The sequence below is a fragment of the Elephantulus edwardii genome, unplaced genomic scaffold, assembly GCF_000299155.1.
Source record: "Elephantulus edwardii isolate Elephantulus edwardi_28Jun2011 unplaced genomic scaffold, EleEdw1.0 scaffold00075, whole genome shotgun sequence".
Lineage (NCBI taxonomy): Eukaryota > Metazoa > Chordata > Mammalia > Macroscelidea > Macroscelididae > Elephantulus > Elephantulus edwardii.
Window position 1 is genome coordinate 3,961,626 of NW_006399825.1, and position 7,293 is coordinate 3,968,918.

The 7,293-nt window shown below is 37.9% G+C and overlaps 1 protein-coding gene across 1 annotated transcript in view; it reads right to left on the minus strand.

Moving 5' to 3' along the window:
• The window catches only part of SATB2 (SATB homeobox 2), a 218,434-nt gene that overhangs the window by 105,793 nt on the left and 105,348 nt on the right, over positions 1–7,293 (minus strand). The gene's annotated exons all lie outside the window — the stretch shown is intronic.

Consider the following 7,293-nt stretch of genomic DNA (forward strand, 5'->3'; position numbering starts at 1 on the left):
CAGATTCATCCTGGAAAGGGTTAAACTGGGTGGCTCCTTGGAGGCAAGGATTCTGAGGCTCTGTCTAACATACTTTGAACACGTTGTAAGGAGCAACCGGTCCTTGGAGAGGGACATCATGCTTGGGAAGGTGGAGGGACAGTGCAGGAGGGGAAGGCCCCCTTTGAGGTGGATTGATTCAATGACTGGGATAATCGGGATGGGACTGTCACAGACAGTGCGACTGGCACAGGACAGAGCAGAATTTAGGGCTGTTGTACATAGGGTCGCTATGAGTCACAAGCGACTCGACGGCACATACAACAACATGCATCATTCTAGATCAAGTTCAGAGACTGCTCTCTAGCTTCCTGACTTGGCCTGTGCTTTAACTATATCTTCACTGATGTTGCCCAAGACCAGTATCAATCTCTGTGAATAGGAAGAGAATATCTGGATTTCTATCAGTTCTATCACTAGGGCCTATCCTAGTCTGGTTCACATACTCATTTTAAATCAAAGAGATGAAGGACAGGACAATACAAAATGAATGGACAACGAGACATCATGTATTTAATGTCATGGATCAAAATATGCATGAATTATTGATTAAAAACAAACAAACAAAAACAGAAAACAGAAAATGACAAAACAGCCCTTTTATGTTCTGTAAGCATTCACTCAAATTGCAATGAATAAAAAAAGGAAGGAGTTGACTGCCCAGAATCTCAATCATTGTTGTTCTCTGCCCTTGCTGATTATAATGAGTTCCTATCTCTACTCATTACAGAGCAAGAAAAGAAACAGGTTTAAGTTATAAACTGAGAAAAGAAATTATTGTTGTTGTCATGTGCGTCAAGTCATTAAGTCAGAACTGACTCACAGCTGACCCTCCAGCAGGTTTTCAGAGAAGCAGCTGGTAGATTTGAACCTCTTGCCTTTGGATTAATACCAAAATTCTTTAGTCTCTAGGCCAGAACTCCCTGAGAAAAGAAATTATGTAGTAAGTAAAGACAAGTCACTAGAAGTGAGTATCTTTAGATAAGAAGTGTTTGAATTATGGCACATTTCATTAATCTTTTAATTCCCTGTAGGGATTTATACTTAGTTGCTACTCAAAATACTTCTGCTGATAAGAACTGCTATCAGAGAACTTTAAAAGCAGAAAAGGTATAAGTCAGGTGCATGTTAGATAAAAGGTCATATTATGTCTTATTATTCCAGTTTCAAAGTAACACAAACATTCCCTAATCCAGAAATTAGACTGTCATGTTCTCATGGCCAGAGTTTGAAACACTCTGCCTCACTAAAACATTCTGGATGCATAATAAAAGGTCACATTCATGTTAATGTCCACTTTCGGATTTTGTTTGTTAATCAAAACTTAATTAATCTGATGTAAAGTTGAAAAGGTCTAATATATAAATGCTGGCTTTCACTGTACAAAACAATGTCCTACAGAGATATTAGGGCATTGAGAATCTCTATTTACCATATTGAGTTCATCCTGAAACCACATTCTTTTTCATATTTTAATGCTATTAAATCGGGATGCACCTTACAATCAATAGTATCTAAAACCTAATGAGATATATTTGCTGCAAAATGTAATGAGTAATGATTAAAACTCCTCCCACCTACTACCCAATCTGAAACAAACCTAATTTCATTTCCTGCTCTTTAAAATCTGTATATAATTCTTCAGTTATGTTGTACTTTCTGTTTTCCAAACATTTAGAATAACCAACGACTGAACTTTTAAGATCTTTATAACAAAAGAACTGTTTTACTGAGGTTCATCTTAAGATGGCTCTGCGTTTATCGAGCACTTAACACTTTGCATGGCCATGGGGTTGCTGAAAAGAAAAGGAGGGCTCACCCAAGCAACAACAACCACAGATGCTCCCTGCAATATTCTTGAGCACAACCACAGAAACCACCCAGGCAGTGACTTTACTCACATAATAAAGCTATTCTGTGAATGCTGCATATTAATGAAAAGAGGGACATCATGGTTGGGAGGGCACAGGGTCAGCAGAGGAGAGGAAAATCCTGGGCAAGCTGGAGTAACACAATGGCAGTGAGGGCAGCTGTGTCAGAGCAGGTGAGGTTGACTCAGGACAGGCCAAGATTCAGAGTCACTGTTCACAGGGTCACAATGAGTAGTAGTGACAACACATAACAATACAACATGTATCACTAAAATAATGCTTTACATGTCTCAGCATGTCTCCCCAACTACTGAACTTTTGGAAAATTTTATACTTTTTTTACTATTCATAACATTTGAAACATGAAAATTTGAGAGAAAGGGAAGTAAAGCCAATGATCCCTTATTTGCAGTTAATCTGATGATAATATAGTTTGTCATCTATATTTGGAAGTTATCTTTGAAAAGGTGATTTAAAAGTTAAAAGGAAAGCGTAAAAACTATTTTTTAAAAAGTGATAAAATCATGTGTATTATATGTGTGGAAAGACAGAAGTCTGAATAGCCCTCTCCCCATTGCCCTGTCCCTCTACCTAAAAAAAAAAAAAAAAGTAAAAAAATTAAATATCCGTCACCACATTCCCTTTGGCTTAGTGGGATTTATATGTTTGAACAGTAACCTTATACTAAGAGTAGTTAAGCTACAGATACATAATACGCTCATGCTATAAAAACGGAATATTTTCAAACCAAAGTAAATGATTAAACATCCCATCAGTGGTAGAAGAAACCCTCAGTCTGAGAGACCATCACATCCGTGGAGAAGATAGCTCACGACCCTTTCATGTCAACTTGGGTGGGAAGTGCACATGCCATCAATGAACAGTCTGTCCCCTTCTTTGCTTCTTTCTCAGGCTTCTTGCTTTGCTTTGTGATATGCATGTACAGTTACCACTAATAAGAACTGAATTGGTGGCAAGAGTTTGTTTTTGGTTTTGTCGTATGCTTCCCTAACACATTAATCATGAAGAGATTGTAAATTAATCCAAGGAAATTATTTGCCAAATTAATTTGAGGAAACGATTTTTCATGATTTGTCATGAAGAGTTCACTTACTGTCATTTGGAAGCTTTCTAGGCTTTCTAGTACTGCTTTCACCCTTGACCCTGAGCTTTAGCATCAGAATTGAAAACTTTTACTACTATAATTGAAAAAGAAGCTTCTGGTCTTTGGAATATGAACAGACTACATTTAAGAGTCCATCCTCAGAGTAACTGATGAATGACTGGGCTAAGTTTCAGATCTCCATCTGTGAAACTGAGGAGTCAAGATCAGTCTCAGAGGTTGGTGGGAATTCAGTGAGATTCTTTAAAGAAAAGGCTAGAAACAGGATGAGAAATCAACATATGTTCATCTTCTCCCTACCAGCAATCATTTTGTATATTCATCATCACAACATCCAGTCAGGCATTATCTTCAAGTTGTTACTATATGAGCCTGTGTGGTTTAATGGCTCAATTATTTCAACATATCACACATAGGTCTTTTCATGATCCTCCAATGGACAAGGCTTGCTTAGGACGGCAGAAATCATTATCCCATAGTCAATTTCTAAAGGCAGACTAAGGTGTCTTTAGTCACTGTCACTGTCATACTAGAAATCTAGTAATATCACAGCAGTTCAGGAACCTTAATCTATCATTTTCCCCCCCCTTCAAATATTTAGCAATAAAGCCTCAAATACAGTCATGGGGTAGAAGATCTGTAAAAATATTTCAAAATCTTGTCTAGGGTAACAGAAATCTCATACATGGGCAGGCACATGTTCAAAGTACAGGCCTTTGCAAATTGTTGGTATCTTCGTGGCATTATTCATTGAACAAAGCTTTATTTTTATCGTCTCTTTTGACTCTCAAAGTAACTTAAATTATAGGCAAAGTAGACACTGCAACCTCTATTTCTTTAAATGGGTCAAAATGCTGAAGATTAGGGGGAGAGGAAGGTCACATAGCTAGATGGCAAACAAAAATTAAACTCAGATCTTTTAACAACTCCTCACTTTCATAGTAATTCCCTTGTTACTGGCAGTCAGAGCATCAGGAAAGCCTGCAGTCAGAGATCACCCCAAAATACTGAGGAGCAACAATGTCAGTTTGAAGACGAAAGTGCACCTGATTCAGGCCTTGCACTTTCTGATCACTTGCTATACATCTGAGAGATAGATAATGAATAAGGATGACAGAAGAATAAATGATTCCTTTGAGCTCTGGTGTTAGAAAAGACTATTCAGTATGCCATGGATGGCCAAAAGAACAGATACATCTTGGAGAAAGTACAGCCAGAGTGCTCCTTGGAGGCAAACATGATCTCTCGTACTTTGGACATATTGCTACGAGGGGCTATTCCTTGGAGTGAGACATAATGCTTGGAAAGATGGAAGGTCAATGAAAGACAGGATAATCCTCAACCAAATGGACTTACACAATGACTGCAGCAATAAGCTTGAATGTGTCAGATTTGAGGGTGACACAGGATAGGACAGGGTTCAGATCTGTCATTCATAGGGTCACTTTCTGTCATACTCAACACAATGACAGCTAGTAGCAACAAGAAGTGAGAACAGCTAAGCCTTATAAAAACATATCCATAATATTTTCAAAATAGAACTGTTACCTAACATATACTAAATTAGGAAGCCTGGGACAATCTGTATGACTAAAGGGAAAAGCAGGAAGTGATGAACTAAGGAGGGTTGGTGTAGAGTTAAAGAAGAGGCTGTCAGTGTGTTTTTTTATTTTTTAAAGGTGAAGTAAAAAATAAATACACTGGCAGACATAAACACAACCTATACTTTTCAAGCATCTGGCCAGACAGAGAACAGCTAAAAACACTACTTCTCCTTATTTTAAATCCATGTTCTTCAAGACACAATTGTGGCACATTTATGGTCTTCTGCCTCCATTCTTTCCCTTCCATACTCAAGAATGCTCTTTTTCTTTCTTTTTAAAAATTGATTTGTATAATCATTCACACACAACTTGTTTCATAAATTACTTTGTGTTTCTGAGCTGCAGACCATTGGATAAACAACGGGGGGAATGCAGAATCTAAAAACCACTCCTTTCTGCAATTCAACATTGTGTGAGGAAATGCCTCATAACATTGGCTTGAGGGTGGTGAGAATTATTTGAAAAGCATGTACTTTTCAAATATGGTGAACTGGGTCTATTTTTTAAAAATCAATTATAAAAAAAATTAATTATCTATTTGTACACCAAAGTTCATAGCAGTATTATTCATCATCTCAAGAACATGGAAACAGCCACAAATGAATGGATTGAAAAATTATGGTACATTCATACAATGGAATATTATGCAGCACACAGGAGCAATAACCTTATAAATCTATTACCTAACTTGGGAGGACTGGAGAGCATTATGCTAAGTGAACTAACTCAGTCACACAAGGATAAATATTGTATAAGACCATTATTGTAGAATGAGTATAAGGATCCAGGAGGGGTGGAAAAAAAAACCCAAAAAAGCAATTATCTATCATTCTCCTTTAAGACCAATTAAGCTTAACTTAACAGCTCATCTTTTGTTTATGATGAGATGACTTATCTTTATGAACAGCTATCTCAATGATATTTCCCATAAGATGACAGCAATGCCAAGAGCTTAAATCAGTAGTTCTCCCCAAAATTATAAATGTAGCTGAGTCCCTATTTGATTGAAAATTGGCTGGACATCAATTGCCCAATTTCTGTGTTCACTGTTTCTACTTCTAAACATTGTGGAGCTACTATGAATACAGAAATAATGTTAAGGACTGAATTGTGTTCTATCCCTTACCTCAAAATATGTATTTTAGATAGTAATGTCTATAGTCGTGAATGTGATCCCACACAGTTTTCTTTATTATGGTAATGAGGTCATGTGAGTGTAGAGTGTGGGGATACTTTGAACACACAAAAGGAACAGATAAGACACAGAGGAATAAGTAGAAATGTTGTTGTTGGTGTTGTTATGTACTGCTGGGTCAGAACTGACCCACAGCTGATTCTCCAGAGGGTTTTCAAAGGCACTAAATTGCACAGGAGGAGATTGCTCATCTTTCTTCTACAGAGGAGCTGGAGGATTAGAACCCAGTGGCTTCATGTTTACAACTAGCCCTTCTCACTAGGCTACCAGAGCTCTACCACAAATGGGGGAAGATAGAAGACAGGACACATGAAGACACTTCAGGAACTGAAAAGACAGAAGCTGTTCCCAGAGCTAACAGAGGAAATAACTTTCCTGAGGGCCCATATCCTGAATTCAGACTTCTAACCTCCTATTATCAAGTAAATAAGTATCTGTTTGTTAGTTATCCCTCCAGCTGTGGTATTTGTGTTATAGTGATTGTTGTATAGCAAGATCTATAACAAATAGCATTGCTATGTTACAGATACAGAAATATCTAGAACAATTCTGTAACAATATCTATTACAAATGTTCAGCATAGATATAACCAAGACAAACAGTAAAAAGCTTTTTGACAGTACGTTTCAAAATATTTTTACACTTATTAAATACTTTTGAACAGTGGTTCTTTTTATTTTTTTAGGTAAATTTTTCTTTTATACTGGTTTATTTATGAAGTTTGTATACCTTGTTTTTTACACTGGATCTTTCCCATTTCCTTTACCCACCTCTCTCTGCAACCATCAAATTGTGTGACCCTCTGATTAGCACCCACTCACCCCACTCCCACCCATACTCACCCCTCTGCGGCCCCCTCTGTCCCCCTTGGATCCTCATACTTGTTCTACATTAATGGTCTTATATAGTATTTATCCTTACGGGACTGACTGAGTTCACTCAGCAAAGTTTAGCAGTGGTTCTTAACTGTGAGGACTTTATCTTCCTCAAAAGAGATTTGGTAATGTCTGTAGCCACTTTTGATTGTCACAACTAGCAAACTAAGGCGAGAGATGCTGTGAGATGTCCTTAAATGTACAGGATAGTTGTTGCCCAAAATGCCAACAGGATTGAGGCTGAAAAGCCTACACTGGAGCAACAACTGTACACAAGCTTCCCAGCATGTTGAACGCTGGAGGTACAAAGAAACACGGGAGAGAGGCTCTGCCATTGCTGGGAGTCTGTCTAGTGACAGGCGGTGGCAGGTGAACTACGAGAAAAGACTAGTATAAGAGCTGTGACAGGGTGTATGCAAACTGCCCCCAAAGAAAGCAGAAGCAACTACTCTAACCAGGAGGTCAGAGCACTGTACTAGTAGTGATTTTCCAGCTAGAAGTTGAATAGTTATTTCATCAAGTAGAAGAAAGCAGTCCGTTCGAGTCAGAAGAAACTATATACAGAAGAGTGGGGAAACGCCAACCT